This window comes from Silene latifolia, chromosome 3, assembly GCF_048544455.1.
Source record: "Silene latifolia isolate original U9 population chromosome 3, ASM4854445v1, whole genome shotgun sequence".
In the NCBI taxonomy this organism is placed as follows: Eukaryota; Viridiplantae; Streptophyta; class Magnoliopsida; order Caryophyllales; family Caryophyllaceae; genus Silene; species Silene latifolia.
Genome location: NC_133528.1, coordinates 68251121 through 68272129, shown reverse-complemented (window position 1 = coordinate 68272129; position 21009 = coordinate 68251121). Strand labels below are relative to the sequence as shown.

Genomic DNA, 21009 nt, shown 5'->3' with positions numbered 1-21009 from the left:
CGTTATTTTGGTCAATTACGAATTCTGAATATCTAATCACCAAAACAATTTATCGCTTCAAGGTACTTAATTCAATTAAGTATATGAAACATAATCCATTGTAAGTAGAAGTGTTAGTCAAGAATCAAAAACCTGTTTGATAATGAATAACTTTAATCTATACTCTTTACAAGAGATCCTTAACAATGGTTCGTTTGAGGTTTTAGAAGCAATTCAAATTTTTGTCTTTAGTTACGATGTTTTAATGGAGATTTGTATCAAAATCGAAATGATATCGTATATGAATTGTGGTAAAGAAATAGAACAATATGATAACGGAATAATGGAAAACTTGACATTTATCGTTTTATTAATACTTGTAAATAACAAGTAAAGCATTTACATAGTGACCTCTACCCAACTATGATAAATGATTCCAAGACCCAAATTCATATTAACTTGGGCAAGGTATGGCCGATGAAACCCTTATCAATATAACTCGGTGGATTAACGCTTTAATCGATTCTACTTTTAGAACTCTTGGTCGATAAAATTACTCTAATATTTATCTATTGCCCGGAACACATGCAACTACGGTCGGGAATACTTCCGTTGAGTTCAATCCAAATTTCGAATAAATGTGTCCATGATCCAAATCCACATCAACTTGGGCACGGTATGGCCGATGAAACCCTCATCAACATGAATTCGGTGGATTAACACTCATCACCCACTTCCCCTACGTAACAAGGTTTGTACCCCGGTAGGGCCAAGTGCACTCCCTCGCGAAATAGGTTTTCATGGTTTCTACTATTTGGTAAGGCTATGTCTCAATTGTTTATTTTAGCGAGAGGTCATGTCAATTTATTATCTATCACGTTTTAAGTGAACTAAAGCGGTGAACTACGATAATTTTAATTGACACGGTCGATAAACTCGATAAAATAAGGATGCATGTTTTAGTTATGGCGATTTAGCGATGCATGTGACATAAAATAAAATGCAAGCATAAAGATAAATAAATCCTAGTATGGCCTATCCTAAAATAGAAAAACTATTTAACTATTACATATTCGGAAACCAACTCCATTGGTCCCTTGAACTTCGGTTGTGGCACGCATCTCGAGGTAACACCGTCTTTATGTATTGCCATTCTTGAAGAAATCCGTCTTTAGGAACTCCGGAATGAATAAAATTACATAATAAATTACATAATTTCCTGTTATACATTTGTAACTAAAATAAAATAAATCTATTAAATTACAAAACGGTGATACGAGATCACAATAAAATTACAACCGAATCGATATTCCCATACATTTCGGGAAATACCAATTAAAAAACTAAGGCCATACTAAGTAAAATTACATAATTCAAAATTACATAAATTAAAATTATGACAATCATAAAGAAAAATGCAGCATTATAATATGTATGAACATGCCCAATTTTATGCTAAATCGCCTTTAAATAGCCAATATCGTATATTACTCGGTTTTTACGGATTTGCGTGATTTCAACATTTTTATAATCACAAAAATACATAAACTCATATTTATGCATAAGTTAATTACCCTAACCTCTTAGGACTCAAAATTTAGTCTTCACTAATAATTTGACCATAATTAACCCATATTTTATAAAATTGTTCATAAATGGACCAAAAATTTCAAAAATAAGCTATAAACATCAAATAAATCACAAAATTTCAAATAAATTCAAAATTTGAAATTTAAACTCATGAACATTCTGGAAAAATACCATGACACTCATAATGTTCAAAATCTTAGGTTAAAAAAATTTCGAAATTTTCCCGGAAAAACAATGTTGCGGTTTATCGATTTTTTAATAAAATAATCATAAAAACATGGAAAAATTATATTCATTAACTTTTCAATTTTAGATCTGAAAAAGATAATAAAAAGCAACATTAGACGGTTTTCCTAAGTCATAGATTATGTTTTATTAATTTTTCACTAATAATGTCACTATTTATGCTATTTTTCTTCAAAAATCCATAAATCATGCAAAAGGACTTCTTTATAGCCAATTATTTTACACACATCTTGTAAAATTGCATGTGACAACATATTAATTTTCTATGACCAGATTCGAAATTTATCTCATATTAACCTATTTTTCACCTAAATCCGAATTTAATAATGAAAAATCCATTTTTCGAGCATAACAAGTCCAAAAATTATGAAAATTTACAGGTTATCTCAAAATAATATATGTGACAACATATCCAAAAATCAACTGAAAATTCGAAGTATAGCTAATTTTAGACCAAAAATGACATTTTTACTCATAAAATCATATTTAAATGTCATTATTGAATTATATGAACAATAAAAATCCGTAAAATTAACCAAAATATCCTAAAACATTTTAGGACCAGAAATATTAACATGCATGAATTCATTTCGTGATATATCATAATAACACAAAATTTACAAGTTTTATATGTTATTCTTATAACTCGGAAAAACTTTTAACCGATTTGCATGCAAACAACCGTGGCTCTCGATACCGATTGAAGGAAATGTAGATCTTTATACATACTAACATACTCATATATGTTTAAATTAATTTGTCACAAAATTAAAGATGGATTTTATGCATGCAAACTTTAATAAAAGAAGATAAGAAAACATTTTCTCACCATAAAAACGGATCATAAAGGGCACAAGTGGAGAACTCCTTCCTCCACTTGATCATGAGCTTTCTATATGTTAGGATGATCCTCCAAGCACTCAAATTAGAATGCCTCCAATTAGTTGCACCCAAGACTAATCCCATAATCCTTACACTATTATTAACTAGATAATAATATAAGTAACCTTAAAATTATTCTAATATTTTATGATTACTACATTGTAATCTTGAGAATATATTAGATATTGAGAACAAATTTCCATAAAAACAATTTTATGTATTTAGAGAGAAGTTAGAGAGTATTTTCTTTTCAAAAACATGTGAAAAAGAAAAACACCACACTCCTCAAATGAGAGGGTGGGACGGTTCAAAAGAGAGAGCATGGGGAGTGCAATTTTGATGTTATTTATGCCCAATAGCTTTTGACATAGATTAGAGAAAAATATGGAAAAGACAAAAGCCAATCAAAAACAATGGCTTGTCTCATGTGTGTCTAATTGTGTCTAGTGCACACAATTCAAGGCACATTTTACACGGTCAAAATGACCTATTTACGGGTCCATTTTGGTTCTTATATTTGTCGCACAAATACGTGTAATTTTGTTTTAAACATCGTCTAATGTTTTAAATAATTCCCAATTAATTTCGTCTAACATCACTCTGCAAATATAAGTGTACAACTGCACATATATTTTACGTACCAATATTAATCACATTAATCGATTAGTACAAATTTAATAATTAACCGCTTAATTATTAATTCCTATCTCAAATAATTCATTATTCAATTATCGCATAATAAAAATAATAATTTCCGTGCCTTGAGTTCAAAAACTCGAATTCTCTCTAAATAATTTGTTCGACTACCTTTTAGTCAATTTTAAGGAATTAATTAACTCGTATTGTCATACAATTAATTAATCTTTTCTATTATGGGAATCGTCCTTTAGGTGTGACCTCAAGGGATCAATCGACCACCACCGTCAAACGACAAGTAATGTCAAACTCTAGTCGACCAATCATTACCGATAAATGTTGGTCAGTTGACTATATATAATAGAATCATCCCAAGCGTATTCTTGTAATGAGATTTAATAATGATATTTAAATCATGTGATCGCACTATTGTTGAGGACACATTTCCCAACAGAGGAATGTCAGCATCTCATGTCCAGCTGTTGGGTCTACCATTGCGTCAATATGAGGCAGCGGGAATGGATCTTTAGGGCATGCTTTGTTGAGGTCGGTGAAGTCCACACATACTCTCCACTTTCCATTCTTCTTTGGCACCACCACTATGTTGGACAACCATTCTGGATATTTTACTTCTCTTATTTTCTTTGCTGCCAGCAGGCTATCTACCTCTTGGTTGATCACCTTGTTTCTCTCAGCTGCAAACTTTCTTCTTCTCTGCTGGATGGGTTTACACTTTGGGTCCACACTGAGCTTATACGTTATGATGGATGGATCTATTCCTATCATGTCATCATGTGACCACGCAAAACAATCCATGTTATCCTGTAAGAACTTGACTAGTTGCTGTCTTAAGCTTCCTGTGCATCCTTCTCCAATGAGCACGGTTCTTTCTGGGTACAGCTTGTCCAGGTTGATTTGATCCAGCTCTTCTGCTGGGGGTTCGATGTATTCGTCCTGGATAGGCTGCTTCTGTAATTGCTATGCGGGTGGACTGGCAGTGCACTTGAGTGCCTTCTTATAGCAGCCTCTAGCTTCCTCCTGATCTCCTCTTATTGTTTCTACTCCTCATGGTGTGGGGAACTTTATGCACTGGTGGTATGTTGAGGGGACTGCTTTCATCTGGTGCAACCATGGTCTTCCCAAGATGACGTTGTAGGTGGAGAGGCCGTCTATAACCAGGTACCTGACTTACTTGTTGACTCCTCCCACATAGGTTGGGATGACTATCTCGCCTAGTGAGCTGGTTGTTTCTCCACTGAAGCCTACCAGCGGAATAGTCTTCTTCTGCAAATCCTTCTCGCTGAATCCCATGTTTTCTATAGTTTTCATCATGATTAGGTTGACCGAGCTTCCTGTATCTACCAAGACCTTCCTGACTGTGCAATTGGCCATTTATAAGGTGATAATAAGTGCGTCGTGATGTTCTCGCTCGTCGTATGTATCTCCTTCATCAAAGCTGACTTGTGGTAGGTCACTGTGAGAAATTCTGCAAGAATTGGCTGGCCTATCTCCTTTGATCTCGATGGCACGTCTTTTAGCTGCTGAGTATGTCAGCCCGCTTAAGTCTAAGCCGCCTGTTATCACGTTTATGATTTTGATGCATGTGGGTGGGTCTGCAGGCTTGGCGGAGCCTACCTTGTCTTGCTGCTTGCCCCCACGTGGTAATAGGTGGCTCAGCTTTCCTTGTTCGTATAGGCGCTTGATCTCTCTTCGTAATGTATAGCAGTCCTTAGTGTTGTGCCCAATATCACGGTGGAACTCACACTTCTTCTTGTTATCCTTTCTCCAAGCTTGCTCTCCTACTGGTGGGTTGGGCCACCTGACTCCATCTCCCATCTCCCTGAGTGCCTTCAGGATTCCTCCTATACCTGTAATGAATCCATATTCTGCCAGAGTGGGGAGTAGCTGATTTTCCTCGATTCTGTTGACTCCCCTTCCATATGGTCTGTACCTCTCATCCTTCTTGCTGGTGGTTTGCTTTCTTCCTGATTTCTCCACGGCTAAGGTACTAGAAATATTTGGTGTGCTCAATAAGCTGGCTCTGGCTAGGATATCTTCCTCCAATCTGATTGTGGCAGTTGTCTTCTCCTGTACCGCCTCGAAACTATGGCATGGATGCATGGTTAGCTGCTTGTATAAGTCGGAGTCGTGGTGGAGGCCTCTTCTGAAGGCTTCTACTGCAGTTGAGACATCACACTCTCGTACTGCTACCTTCTCATTGTTGAACATAGTATTGTATTCTCCAATGCTCTCTCCTGCCCCCTGGACGATTCTGTACGGATCTCCTGCGTGCTTCTGTGGTTTTCTGCTGCTTGCGAACTGTTGAGTAAATGCGTTCACAAATTCAACAAATGTAGATATCGACCTGTTGGGCAGGCACACAAACCATCGAAGTGGCGGTCCTGTTAGGGTGGATCCAAACCCTTTGCACATGCAAGCCTCCTTGACTTGCCCTACAGTTGTTACTGTCATCATCTTCTACTTTTACTGGCTTATATGATCGAAGGGATCTGCTGTGCCGTCGAAGAGAGGCATATTTAGATTCGTGAATCCCTTTGGCATAGCTGTGATGGATATGGTGTCTACGAACGGTGAGTCGGCATAGCTATCTAATGCTGCTTTCTCGAGTGGGGGTGGCAATCCTGGGACCCTGCTCAGTATTTCTTTTAACTCCAATCTTCTTGATTTGTTATCTTTGCTGAATCTAGGGTTCGCCATTGTCACGCCTGGCGATTCAATATCGCCTCCTGATCCGAGCTCTTGATGGTTCTGGTGTGTTCCAGCTGCTAGAGGAGTTGTTGTAACGACTGTCCCCTGCTGCCAGTCCATTTGTTGGTTTGACTCGGATCCTACTCCAGGTGTCTGATCGATCGTGGCGGGGCTACTGACGGGGATGCCACCTGCTCGTGCTTCCATACAGCTAGCCGCGGGCCAGTTATCCGGTGTGAGGTATCCCAGCCCTTGTGGGGTTATTCTTCCATCTGATGGTATTGTGGACAAATCCAACCTGGTTACCAGTTCAGTCGGTATCTGTCGGATGCCCCCTGTGTCAGATCTACTAGTGGAGACCTTCCTACGTCTGCCCTGTTTGCTGGGATGGCAGATTGCTGTTTCAAGATGTATGTCTGTGCCCAGAGCTCTCTGTCCCTTTTTTCTTGCTTCAGCTTCAGCTTTCTTCTGGTCCTCTCTCATGTTTTCCATAGCTTTCTGAAGATTTTCTACGCCAGTGAGCAAGATTTGTGTGGGACTAGGTGGCGGAGTGAGACCTGAACTTGTTGTTCCCTTATCTGATCTGGCTTGGGCCGCGACAACAGGAGTCCTAGGAGGTAAAGAGGTTTTGGTTGTCGGTATGACTCTTGAGGTGTGTCCGGGAGCCTGTGTAGCCACTGTTGATGTTGGATTTTGAGTGGAGGGCACTGGCCGCGATGGTTGTCTGCTCCCTGACACGGCTTCCGTTGCTTGCTTATCCATTGTGTATCTAGAGTATCAACGATTGACGACCACAATGCCCCACGGTGGGCACCAAACTTTTTAGGTATTTTTTACCAGGTTGATTGATTAGGGTTAATGCGGTCTTACTCGTTGGTTGATTGTATGATCGTTAGTACGTTAATAAATAAATAGAGCACGTAATGTAAATTGACACGTAAGATTTTGGTGACGCGGAAAACCCAATGTGGGAACAACCGCGGGAGGGACGGTACCCTGCCAATTATTGCACTATACTTGAATGGGAGTATGAATACAATCGAGGTATAAAGCTAATCTTGCTGGCACTAGGCGTCCGGCCTGCAAGATCTTGGACGGATGTATATTTGAGTTCAATATTATGCTAATGCCGTGGTGTTGATGTGAATGCGTGAATGTGTGAATGTGTGCATCCGTGAATGTCCTTCTTGATTTGCTTTCTTGGCTATTTATAGGGTTAGAACCCTAGATATGTCTTACTTTGAATATGGAAAGGGAATATAATTTCCATAAGAACTCTTTCCAAATTCGGCCGCCTTTCCCAATTCTCCCTGATCTCCCTAACTTCTCCCTAACTTCTCTTTCCTTAATCCGGACGCCTTCTATGATGGGCTCATGATCTTCCTTTAGCCCGTTTCCCCTTTCTCCCAATTTCGGGCTTCCTTCCTCCTTGTCACTTCTCCCTTAGCCTTTTATTTTATTAAGTGGGCCTTTCTTATTGCGTCATTTTTAGCCCAAACAATCATACATAGGTATGTTTGGAATTTAAGATGCTAATCTTATATGACATAGGACAATTCCTATGGAGTTCTATGGAATAGAACGATTCCTATGGAACTAGTCCATCCCTTATTTAAACGGTTCATTAGAAAGAGATTCTATTTATCGTTAGTAATAGTGGTTTAGCGGAGACTCGTGTTACAATCGAATGATATCGTATATGAGTAGGAGGGATGATAAAGAACAATATAAAACAACGAAATAGTGGGAAAAGAAACATTCATCGTTAAAATATGAAAACCTTTTAGCATGTTTTAACATTTATATAATGACCTCCACCCAATTATATAAATGATTCCGAGATCCAAATCCATATTAACTTGGGCACCGGGAAACGGATACATCCCACACTAATATAACTCGGTGGGTAACTCTTTAACCCGATTCTACAATTAGAACTCTCGGTCGATGAAATTACGTTAAGTTCATCTCTAGCCCCGGAACATAAGACTAGTCTTCATGTCCCGTTGAGTCCAACCAAATTTCCCAAGTAATAACTTGTATTTACCCCACTTACCCGATGAAAAATGAAAGTACCCCCGGGAAACCGAATCTACCCTAAATGTCAAAGGGATTCATGGGTCTTACTATTTGGAAAGGCTAATCTCAATTTTACATATGTGAGAGGTCTTGTCGATTTATTATCTATCACTTTTATGTGAACTATATTAGTGAACTAACGATTATTATAATTGACACGGTCGAAAAGACGATATATAAAAATGCATGTGACGTTAATGGCGATTTGGCAATGCATGTAACATATAAAGAGAAATGCAAAGAAATAAATTAATTTCCTAGTATGGCCTTCCTAAAATAGAAAATCTAATATTCTATTACAAATTCGGAAACCAACTCCTTTGGTCCCTAGATTCTTCAAGTGGCACGCTTCCCAAGGACTCCGTCTTGATCGGAACGCCTTTTTGATTGGCACCGTCTTGAAGGAACTCTAGAATTGCAAGTATAATAAATTACATAGCTATTCCTATTATACATTTGTAATATGAAAAGGTAGTAAAATAAAAGTGATACGAGATCACAATAAAATTACACCCGAATCAATATCCCCTTACATTACAGGAAATATTGATTAAAACTAAGGCCCTACTAAGATAAAATTACATAATTCAAAATTATATAAATAAAATATGACATTCATCAATAAAAATTGCAGCATAAATATGTGTCTAACATGCCAAATTAATGTGCCAAATCGCCCTACTTAAATATTATATCGTATATAATCCGGTTTTATGGAAAAGCATGATAACAACTAATTAAAATCAGAAATTAATACTTAAATCAAATTTAAGCTCAAGTTAATTACCCTAACTCTCTTAGGACTCAAATACTCAATTTTTGACAATAATTCAACTTGGTTTTCAATTATTGCTTATTAAACTTCTTTTAATCATAACAATTATGAAATAATTCCCAATAAATCATAAAATTTGGAAAAATTCGAAATCAATTTTTTGTAAATACTAGAATATTATCAAGATTCCAAAAACTTAATAAAATTTGCCCACAAAATATTATAATTTATTCCATCAATAAATCGTATAAATCATAACTTTTACCATTTAATCCAAATTAAACATAAAAATTATGAAAAAATCAAAATAAAAATTTTGAACATTCTTAAATAATTTCCAGAACCTAGAAATGGCAAAATTTCAACCAAAAATTTTGAATTAATTTTTATGACCAGTAAAGTTTTCCTTTTATCGATTTTATCACATAAAAATCAATAAACATACCAAATCAATCAAAATTAATCATGGAACTTTAGATCTGATGTCCATATCTTATATACAACATTAGGGAAAAATTTCATGCCATAAAATTTATTTTAGCTATTTTTGCTAAAAATAGTCACTATTTATATCATTTTAACCATTAAAATTATAAATCATGCATAATAAATCACATTTATCTCAAATTTTACGCACAATCTGTAAAATATGCATGTGACAATATTAAAATTTCGTGGCCTGTTATGAAGTTTAACTAATTTTAGTCATTTAACCTCCATTTATAGCATTTTTATCTCATAAAAATTATAAATCATGCAGTATTAATCACATTAATACGAAATTTTACATACAATAAGTAAAATATGCATGTGAGGTTATACTAAAGTTTCATGGTCAGAATCGAAGTTTAACTATTTTTAGTTAAAAAATGTCATTTTATTCATTAAAATGCAATGATTTCACTAAAAATCATTAAAATGCAATGATTTCACTAAAAATCATTAAAATAAGCAATAATCATCCATAAATAATCAATATGACCTAAAAAAATTTTAGAACCATAATATATTACATGCAAATAATTTCGTGGCTTTATCCTTATAAATCACAAATTTTAGTTTTAATTAAGTTACATTTAATTCGGAAAAACCAAACCGATTATGCATGCAACATTCTATGCTCTAATACCACTTGAAAAGATTCCATAACCCTCTAATTAAACTTATTTTAATTATATCTAAATTAACCATTGAATTAGTGTTTGTGAATCTAGTGCATGCATAACTTAAAACAAGAATGACGAGAAAACAGTTTTCTTACAGTGGTGATGAGACGGAAATGGGCACAAGCAAGTACACCTTCCTATGCTTGTTCTTGAGCTCACTAACATGGGATGATCCTCCAAAACTCCATAGGTCCAATAATGTGAACACCTCCTCTTAGTGGCACCAAGACTATCCCACAATACTAATATTATTACTAACTAGATAATAATATTAGTTACCTTAAATTAATTTCTAATATTAGAATTACTACTTCTAGTAATACATTTGATGTATTAGAAATTATAGAACAAATTTTTATGGCTTTCTAACTATTAGAGAGAATGAGAGAGAAAATAGTTGAATGAATATTATGAATCAAGTATGAATGAAAAAATAAGAAAAACTCTTTCTTAATTTCTCCAAAGGAGGCCGGGTAGGTTGGGTGCCAAAATCTAATGCATGGCCTTTACCTTTTCGCTTTTTCTCTTATCAAAGAGTGTAGGGTTAGGGCTAAGACCATTAGGTAATGATTATGTCTTCTAGCAATTTAAAAGACAATTAAATAAAACCCTAAGCAACCCATCCATTTCGGTCCATTTTATAAAATGGAAATCCATTTTATTTTGTCAAAATGTCACATGTAGCATGTAATCATGTAATTAATTATATTAATGCATATTTAACAATTAAATATCATTATATAAATTAATTAAATTACATATTATAAATTATCTAGTAATTCAAAATAACATGTGTATAAAATGGGTCATGTTAATATAATTCACAACATTTTGTAATTATAATTAACCATTCATTCTTGTCTTAATTGTTTTATAAACAATAATCAATTTTAGTAATAGAACATATTAATTACTAAATTGAATCTTATTTAATCAGATTACAATAAGATATAATATTCTCTCTTATATATATCAATTTGTTCAATTAAGGATTTAATCAATTTGTATTGTCATACAATCGATTAACTTTACAATTGAGGGAACCGTCCTTTAGGTGTGACCTTAAGGGATCAACTGATCACCACCGTCAAATGACAGTAATGTCAAACTCTAGTTAGCCAATCATTACCGATTAATGTTAATCAGTTGACATATAAATGAATCATCCCTTTACGTATTCTTATCTTGAGATTTAATAATGTGATCTCACTATTGTTGAGGACACATACTCCAACAATTTAATTTCCATTTAGTAACTTTTAATATATCATCAATCAATATTATGTTGGAAATAATAGTTGTCTTGTGTTACAATGGTATTTCATGTTTGTGGGGTTGCAACAAATGGTTTGTTTATTCCTGTTGTTTGATATCTCGAACTTCGAGGATGAAGTTTTTTTTTAGGGAGAAGGAATGTAATACTACAAATGTTTTGAGTTATTATTGTGATATCTTGTGATAAAATTTCCGTGATTGATAATCGTAAATGGATAATTGTGTTATAATAAGTTCGATGATGCTTAGTTATGAGGATTTTTATAAGTGTTGTGGTAGTAGTTGTGGGCGAACTTCGGGACGAAGTTCATTTTAAGGGGGAAGATTGTAATACCCCGTATTTTGATAGTAATTTATGAGAATAATTTATGTGATTTAAAGGCATTTCTAATAATAATTACAAATTAAGACGTTAATTAAATAATAAAATAAGTAAGCAAGTCGGGAATTAGGTTTAGCAAATAATCGGGCTTTGGGCCGTGTGATCGTATGGTAAGGGCAGAGGGCCAAAATTTCTATAAATATGATACGTGATTTTGTATCGGGATTTAATAAATAATAATAAGGAAATAATAAAATATAAATAAAGGTAAAAGGTAATAATAATTATATCAATAATAAGCCTAATAAAAATGGTGTTATTGTAATAATAAAATTAGTAAAGGTAGTATGTGAAAATCCTACTTATGGTAAGACTAATATATGTAATAATAATAATAATATAATGGTAATTATAATGGCAATTCCTATAATATACTCCCTAAACCTAGACTATAAATACATAATAAATCTGAAAATAATTCATAAAAGAAGAAGGAAGAGATCTAAAAGAAAGAAGAAAAGAATTAAGGGAGACAAAAGCAAAGGAATTAACTTTTATTATCGCCTCAAGGTAATACTTTAAGAACGTCTCATGTATATACTTTACTTCGCTATAACTCGTAAACTAGGCCACCGTAGGATAAGCCGTGACTGTGACCTTGACCGTGGGACATCAGGGAATGGCCGGACCCATCGTTGACCACCATTGACCGATGTGAAAGGGGTGTTTGAAGGGTATTTTCGAGGGTGGTTTAAGGGAGTACCGAATTGATTGAACACGGGTTTAGAACCCTTATCTAGACTCGACTTGAGCTAGGCATGGTTGGGTTGAGACCAAGGGTGAGACTCGACTATGGTGGAGGTGTTGGGGTGGCTATAGGCGGTGGTTTGTGCGACGGCTTGCCAAAAAACGAAAACAGGGGTATTTGCGTTAATGTTATTATTGGCGCTGTGGGTGTCGTAGGTAGGGTAACTAGGGTTGGTAGTTGGTCATGACGGGTTGTGTCGGGTCAGGGGGAGTTGCAGGTGGTGGTTGACTGGTGGTGTGTGGTTGTTAATTGGGTTTACATTGTTTATTGTCAAGTTGATAGTCATTGTTGTTGGTGTCGGTTCTGGGTGGTTGCGGGGTGTCCTGAGTTGTCGTTTTTGGTGGTGGGACCACCGTAGGTCAAGGGAGACCACGATGGTGGTCACTGGTGGTCGTAGGGTGGTTTAAGGAGGTGATTGAGGGTGTGGTGTTGGTCGTGTCGGGTTTTCAGGGGTCTGTTTAGGGCGCGGTTGTGTGGCTTGGATAGGGTGGTTAGGCTAGTGCCTGGTGGTCGACGGGATTGGCTGTGGTGCGAGCTGGGCTGTGGTAGGTTTGGGCGGTGGTGTCGGTGGCTAGGAGTGTCATGGGACGCGGGTTTTGGTGAGGTAAGGGACACGGTAAAACCGTGGTTGTGGGGATGTGGGGTTGTGTTTGTTACGGGATTGTGTATATGAGTGTGGACGGAGGATTGTCTTCACGGGATTGGGTGTGGGTGTGCATGGGTTTGTTTAATTAATCATTAAGTCGGGTTTACGTAATCGTTACACGGGAATATAAGTAATTAAGTTAAATTGTAATCAATTAATTTAATATAATGAGTAAAATAATAAATAATTAATTTGGATAATTAATAAGTAAAGGATAATATTTGTGATAGGTCGATTTATGAAGAATTTATAATCGGGTTCGGATTGCTTTAATTATTTGGATTACTTGAGCTGCTTAATTGGAATCGCTTGCCAGGTAGGGATAAATCCTACTCAACTCTTGTTCGATAATATTTGGTATAATGGATGGTTTATGTTAATGTGGAATTGATCATATGTCTGTTGTGTTGGTTGATATTATTATAATTGTTGGAAGGGAGAATTATATTGCATTGTGTTTGCTGATTTTATCGTAATTGTTGGAAGGGAGAATTATATTGCGTTGCGTTGTGTTGGTTGATATTAATAATATTGATGAGGTGATTTGAATTGTTATCGGTTATTGTGAATGTGGAAATTGTGAAAAGCTGTGCGACAGTCAGTTGTACGTTGTTGAAGGAGTTTGTACACTGGGGTGATGGTAATATGTACGTTGTGAGGAAGGGTTACTATTACATATTGGTGGTACGTTGTTAAGGGAGGGGTACCAAAGTATTGTGATCACGTTGTAAAGGGAGGTGTGTTAAGTCATTGAAAGGAGCACGTTGTCAGGGAGTTGTGCCATGAAAATGGAAAGTGGATTGTTATCATATGTTCTTCTTGTTAGTGTTTATTCCTACTCAAGCTCGCGGTTGACTGTGTATTCATGAACACCTGTGATGAACCATAATGGGGAACAGATTTGACAGGTACTAAAGTTTAGCTGACTTGGGAGCATTCGGGACGTGTGCTTGACATGGACCATAGTTGCTGTCTAGATCACTTGGATTAGTTAATCACTTTATTTATTTCCGCTGCGAGTTGTAATTATTTTATATTAAGTTTTAGTTGGTTAAGTTGTAATAAACCTGGAATCGTTAAGTTTTAAATTAAAGTACTTTGGTGAGTTGGACTTTGTTATTCACTACCTCGGGAAACCGAGATGGTAACAGTCCTAATTATTTGGGAATATCTAGCTAAAGGCTCCTGAATAAATGAGGGTGTTACACCCAATTTGGCAATGAACTCGAAGGATCAAGGAGTCCTTGCCTAGGAAGATGGTTGATGCGTGTCCTAAATATGATGTTTTACACCCTATTTCACACGCATTTCAGAGCTCAATTATGTAGTTTATGCTACTATTTTCTCTATTTCCGTCTACTTTCGTGTTTTTGTGTAATAATGCAGAAATGTGAAGAATCCAGCGGAAATCGAGCCGAATCCGTCCCTAAGTACTTAGCATTGCATTTGACATGAAGTAAAGACTCGGGAAGCGAACTTGGTGCGCATTTCAAGGCCTGAAAGATATATTTGCGAGAGTTTCAGAAGCGGATTACCAGCTACAGTGGTCTATAGACTGACCTACATGGTCTATAGACTGTCAGAATGCTGAACAGAAGTCTGCAAGAAAGAGGGGCAGTCGATCGACTGGTCCCAGTGGTCGATCAACCACCCCACAATCTGACGCGGAAATTAAAAGAAGAGTTCAAGCCCGTTTGTAATTAGGTTTTAGGAATAAGTTACGTAAGATTATCTATATAACGTAATCTGAGGTTTCAGAAGAGGGGGTAATTAATTTGGGTTCAATACACAGAAGTTGAACTTGGAGATTATTTCATTAGTTTAGATTAGTTTTCAGCAATAAAGTTTACTTTTCGCATTGGGTTTCTGCCTTTTCTCTTCTATTCTTCTTTACGGTATTCCTCTGTTTATTCGTTCAAATTCGTTGCTTTAATTCTTCCGTAGTTTAGAATTGCTAGTTTAGATTTCCCAAAGTCGAATTCTCATTTCATGTTAGTTATTTATTTAGTTAATTCAATTATGAATTCAATTGCTTTATTTGTTAATATTACTGTTGTTATTATCACCATTATGAGTAGCTTTGTACCCTTTGCTAAGATGTAGGGGAGCTATAGCGTAGATGGCGTAGAACAGGTGACCCCGAATTAGGGCATGGTCGATCGACTGGCTTAACTGGTCGATCGACTGTGTCGTGTGGTCGGTCGACTCAGGTAGTTGGTCGATCGACCAGACCCGTGTTTGATTAGCATCGTTTGATTCGTTAAGTGCTATATTTAACAATGAGACCGAGAGGAGACTTGTTAGATGCTTAGTTTTGACCATCCCGTAGATCGAGAGATAGGGGAGGGCATTAATTAATGAATTAAGACGACTAAATTGATAAAATCGAAAGATAAGTAATTTAGGCTTTAGGAATCACTTTTCAGGGCGAGAGCTAGTATTAGTGAGACCTAGGGACTAGTAGCATAGACCGAAAGGAGCTACTAGTTAACTTGGACTGAGAGGACATGTTTTACCCATCCTACACGACTGTATTTCGGACTTACCTAGGATTATGTGCCATCGTAGCTATAGTGAACCGACCATCTTAGCTCCTTTTTGTAATTTGTTTACACTTATTTTTATTACTTACTTATTTATTTTTGCATTTGGACTTAGATATAACTCAAATCAAACCCCCCCAGAAATTCATAGACTGAAATAAAACAACTTAACTCCCTACCTCCCTGCGGATCGACCCTTACTACCGCTTGCTAGTTGTAGTTTGGAAAATTATAAATATTATTTTTGATACTCACATTGACAGGTATCAATGGTAAAGGGGTGGATATTGGGCGTAGTAGGCATTCACCCGATCATTGTAGGCTTCCTTATGCATATGTTGCATTAATTGGGTCAAGTAGTCATTGCCCACCGTAACATCACTCGGTTTGAACTCGTGGTAGGCAAAGGGATATGGTGGTGTAACAATTGAGGAGGAGGGCTCTTCTCTCGGATTTTGTTGTTGCTTGATGACGGTCTCGGCTTGCTCGGAAACGGGAATAAGGTACTTGGGTCGGTGGGTGGAGATGAGACAAATCTTGCTTGGTAAGATAATGGAATGGCATCCTTGATGAGCCACTCATAGGTATGGTCTAAGTTATCATGCTTGACCCATTGAAATTTGTGGATCAAATTGCTCATATCCAGAAGGTGGTTTCCTTTAACCGCTTTGTAAGTGTTGTCTTTGTTGAAATCCGGGTTAAAATGCCTTGCCAATCTCCTCACCAAGCCTCCATTAACAATGAAAGCCGCACCATCTTTCCCATTCTCAATATCCAACCATCTCTTGATCAATAGTTAAAGAACATTATACTCACTTTTGGGCTTCCCACCAACATTCAAGAAAGACTCAAGGTAAACAGGGTCTAATTCCGTCAAGTGATTGGCTTCTTTTCTAGCAATCAAAGTGTTGGCCACGAACTTGTGCCAATACCTTATACCCGGATGATGAATGTACAAGGCATGACACTACTTGAAATTAGTGAACTCACGACCGGAGATAGCTTGCCAAAGTGGTTTGGCATCAAACTCTAAGGGTTTCTTGTTGAATAGGTTATGGTTCTTCAGCCCAAACACTTTACCAAAATCACTTTTTTGCATTGTTCTAGTCTTGTTTTCTAGACGGAACTCTACATAATCTCGAGCCTCAATTTTATACTCCCTCAAGGAACTATTGAATTCCAATGTCAAAGAGGGGTATGTCATTTCATTCATTTCAAAGAGGGTGGATAACCCCATAGACTCGAAGAATGCCTTTGTTTGCTCAAGGATACCTAATTTACTCAAAGCATCTTGACATACAAATTTTGTAGCTAGAATCTTTTTCTTGGCTAGGGATTCGAATGCAAGCCTATGCTTATTGGATATGAAAGTTACCTCCGGATAATTCTTCAATTGTTCCACCTCCGGGATAGAAGTAGTAGCTTCCTTGATAGCATTGACGGTTGATGGTGCTTCCTCCCTTTGTTGAACCAAGACCAATGCCTTTGATGCAAGAGCTTGTTGTCTTTTAGACAAATTTTGTGTTTTTGTTGCCTTGTTGCCTCCTTTAGTTCTTGCCATTGCTATTCTCCTTTCAAAGTAGTATCAACAAACCAAGTTTATGCTTGAATGCTCCTTTCCTCTTCAAGTTTCAAGTGAATGCCCAATCAATTTGGGGATTTTTGGATTTCTCCTAACCCTAGAGGGATTGATTGATTTTGTGAATAAATTTTTGTTTAAATGGTCTTATTGTTGATAAAGGAGTGATTTGTTTTTTATTTGAGCAAGTTTAGACTTGATTGTGGTAAATTTGGATGAGAGATTGTTTGTTTTTGGATGAGGGTTTGAAGGTTGAAGTGAGGGAAAATAATGTATTTATGATTGAATGAAATGAAATGAAATGAAATGAAGGAGAGGGTTTGGTCCCGTGTTTTGTTGATGTAACAAGTAGGGACAGGTGAACAGGGGCGGAGTCGGGCGGATTTTCATCCAGTGAAAAATCAACAATCTGCAAGGCTTTGAAGTCGGGCGTCTTGGAGGCAAGTCGGACGGATTGTTGCTTGGTCGCTCAACTTATGCCTGAGACGGGCATATTGCTTTACAGTGCGAAATTTAACATTTGAGAGCTCTTTCAACACCTACGACTTGAGCTGAGATCAAGCGACTTTAGCAGTGGGTCGCTCGGGTTGAGGTCGGCTCGGGCATATTTCCTTCCAGAGTAAAACTTTACTTTGCACTCCTTTCCCAGTCCCCGCAAGCTCAGGTCTGCCTGTGGGGATCTTCTCCCCGTGTCATTTTTTCCTTTTTTCGTCATTTCTTCTTGAGTAGCATTACAAAGGCTTGATTTAGCCTAGGCATGTGCTTTCCCACACTTGATCATCAAACACTACACATTAGAAGCACATTAAAATCCCTCCCTCACTTGCTCTCTTGTCACATAAGTTAATCAATAGTGTAGAAGTTAAATAAAATGCAAGTTAAGAGGTTAGAATATTTACAAATGGTGGTTTAGGGAGGACTCCACCAAACTCTCCTTCTTTTGAGAGGTGTCAAGGAGGCAAAGCCAAGGTGTTGTTGATGTTGCTCAACACCTTGTAGAAGTACTCAAAGGCTTGCTCATTTTCATGGTAAAGGTCTTACATAGACCCTTGCACATTATTGTCTTCATTGTTGTAATCCACGTCAAAGGGTTGACAATGATCCATCAGGCCTTGCTCTAGAGTCATAGCATTCTCAATGTAAGGATTAAACAATCCCTCAAATTCGTCGTCTCATAGACCATATACTTCATTCGCTTTGTCCCCAATGTTGGGTGGATCATGAGTTGACAAGACCAACTCTCCTTCCTTGTTATCATGGCCAATGAGGCCTCCATCTATACTTGTCATGGGTGAGCCATTCAAGCTCTCATTTTTATTGTGAAAAATTTCATGCTCTCCGAATAGAGCCATTTCAACATCACCAATATCTTTCTTCCAATTGGGCGGTGTGTCTTTACCCTTCTCTTTGTGATTTCTATCTTTCCCTTGTTCCTTGAATGGAGATTCAGTCTTCTTTTTGCCACCCTCCCGAGTATAGTGATCAACCATAAAGCATGGCTCAAACAAGTTGGGAGCTCTCATAGTCTTATCAAGATTGAAGGTGATTATTTCATCGCCTACTTCAAGTGTGAGCTCTCCATGTTTTACATCGATCACCGCTCCGGCGGTGTGTAGGAATGGTCTTCCTCCAATGATTGGAATGTTGGAATCTTCCTCCATATCAACAATGACAAAGTCCACCGGTATGAAAAATTTTCCAACTCTCACGGGTACATCTTCCCATACCCCTAGTGGTTTATTTGTTGAACGATCCGCCATTTGTAAGGTCATGTTGGTGCACTTGAGCTCTCCCACTCCTAGACTTTCACATACCAAATATGGCATCACACTCACACTTTCACCTAGATCACATAGTGCCTTGTTGATTGTGGTATCACCAATGGTACATGGAATAGAGAAGCTTTCCGGATCTTTGAGCTTTGGAGGGGAACTCCCTTGTATTATTACACTACTTACCTTAGTAAAGGCAATGGTTTCCAATTCCCTTGTATTATTGCACTACTTACATTGTGGATTAGCTCCGTGAATGATATAAAAACTTCTAAGTTCTTCACAATCTCCATGAACTTTCCAAGTTGATCATCAAACTTGGGCTTAACTTGGCGACTTGGGAATGGAAGTCTAATCACAATAGGCTCTTTCTCAACTGGTTTAGCCCTTTCTTCACTTCTCTTCTTTGATGATTCATTGGTATTTGTCTCTACCACCTTAGGATTTCTCCTTAGTGGTTCAATCACATCACTTTGCTTGTCATTCTTCTCAACAATGTCTTCTTCAATTGGCATCTTTGGTCCCTCATATCTTGTACCACTCCTTAAGTGGATAACATTGATGGTATCATGTCTTGTGGGAGGATTACCTTGAGAAGGTCATTGTCCCTTTTGTCTTTGGGAGCTGGAAGAGGCCAATTGAGACAATTGCGTCTCCAATATTTTGGTGTGAGCAAGGATATTGTTGATGGTAGTGTCTTTGGCTTGGCTATCCCTTTGCATTTGAGCAAAGAAATCTTGTTGGCTCTTTTGCATTTGGAGGACTACTTTTTGAACATCAAAAGCTTGGTCATTGGGTTGATTGTAGTATGGTCTTTGAGTAGGATTTCTCATTGGAGGAGGTGTATATGTGGGTTGATGGTTTTGGACATTTTGGCTCTTGTATGAAAGATTTGGATGGAATTTGGTATTCTCATTGTAGTAGTTGGAATAAGGTGTGCCAATTTTGTATGCTTGGAAGGCATTCACTTGTTGATTCGTTCCTCTACATTCGTTTTAATCATGTCCCAAGGTTCCACATTTTCACACACTCCATTTGGGGTTGAGGATGTTGTCATCATAGCATTGACATGTTGTTTGGGTGATTGGGAAGCTTCATCAACTTAGCCATGGCTTTCTCAAACTTCAAGTTTATGGTGTCGATGTGAGCACTTAGTTGAGCACCTAATTGTGTAATGGAATCCACCTCATACTTCCCTCCTCTAGTGGCCTTTCGTGGCATACTATATTGGGAATTATTAACCGCCATCTCTTCGATTTTATCCCATGTTTGGTTGTCATGAACCTCGATGAACCTCCCATTGGAGCCCATATTAAGCACATTTCGTGAGTCCTCATATAAGCCATTCCAAAATTGTTGAACAAGGAACCATTCACTAAGTCCATGGTGTGGACAAGAGCGACAAGTATTCTTAAATCTCTCCCATGCTTCATATAATAATTCCTCATCCCTTTGTTTGAACCCGGTGATTTGGGCTCTCAGCATGTTAGTCTTCTCCCGAGGAGCTTTGTCTAGGCTCTTTAACCATAGCTTTGGGGTTCCGATCAAGGAAAAAGGAAATAACACTCATCGAATTTGGTCTTGGGTTACTCAGGTTTGAGAGATTGCATCACAATAGTCACAAAAAGTCTCCATGTGTAGATGAGGATCTTCACTAGGCATCCCTCCAAATTGACTTCTCTCAACTAATTGTATGAATGCGGATTTGGCAATAAAATTACCGGTTAAGTGAGGTGGTGTTGGAGTACCATTTGGTAGGTTCTCCTCGGTTGGTACGGAATGAGATTATAATTTAGGCATTGTAGGTTGATTTTATTGTTGGTTTTGAATTTGGTTCTCCTCTCCTTCTCTTGCAAAAGGGTTGGTAAACTCAACACTATCCGGTTGGATCCTACCATTGTCCACAAGTTCTCCAATACCCACACTTGTCGAAGTTCCTCTAACAACTCTACTAATATTGGTCAAGGTCCTTTCAATCTCGTGATCAATAGGCAAAATTCTA

At 37.3% G+C, this 21009-nt stretch overlaps 1 non-coding gene across 1 annotated transcript; it reads left to right on the top strand.

Moving 5' to 3' along the window:
- Nucleotides 1–20385: 20385 nt before the first annotated feature.
- On the top strand, nt 20386–20492 carry LOC141650006 (small nucleolar RNA R71). The gene has a single exon (XR_012546071.1). It is a non-coding gene; the product is annotated as a small nucleolar RNA R71 (small nucleolar RNA).
- Nucleotides 20493–21009: the final 517 nt, after the last annotated feature.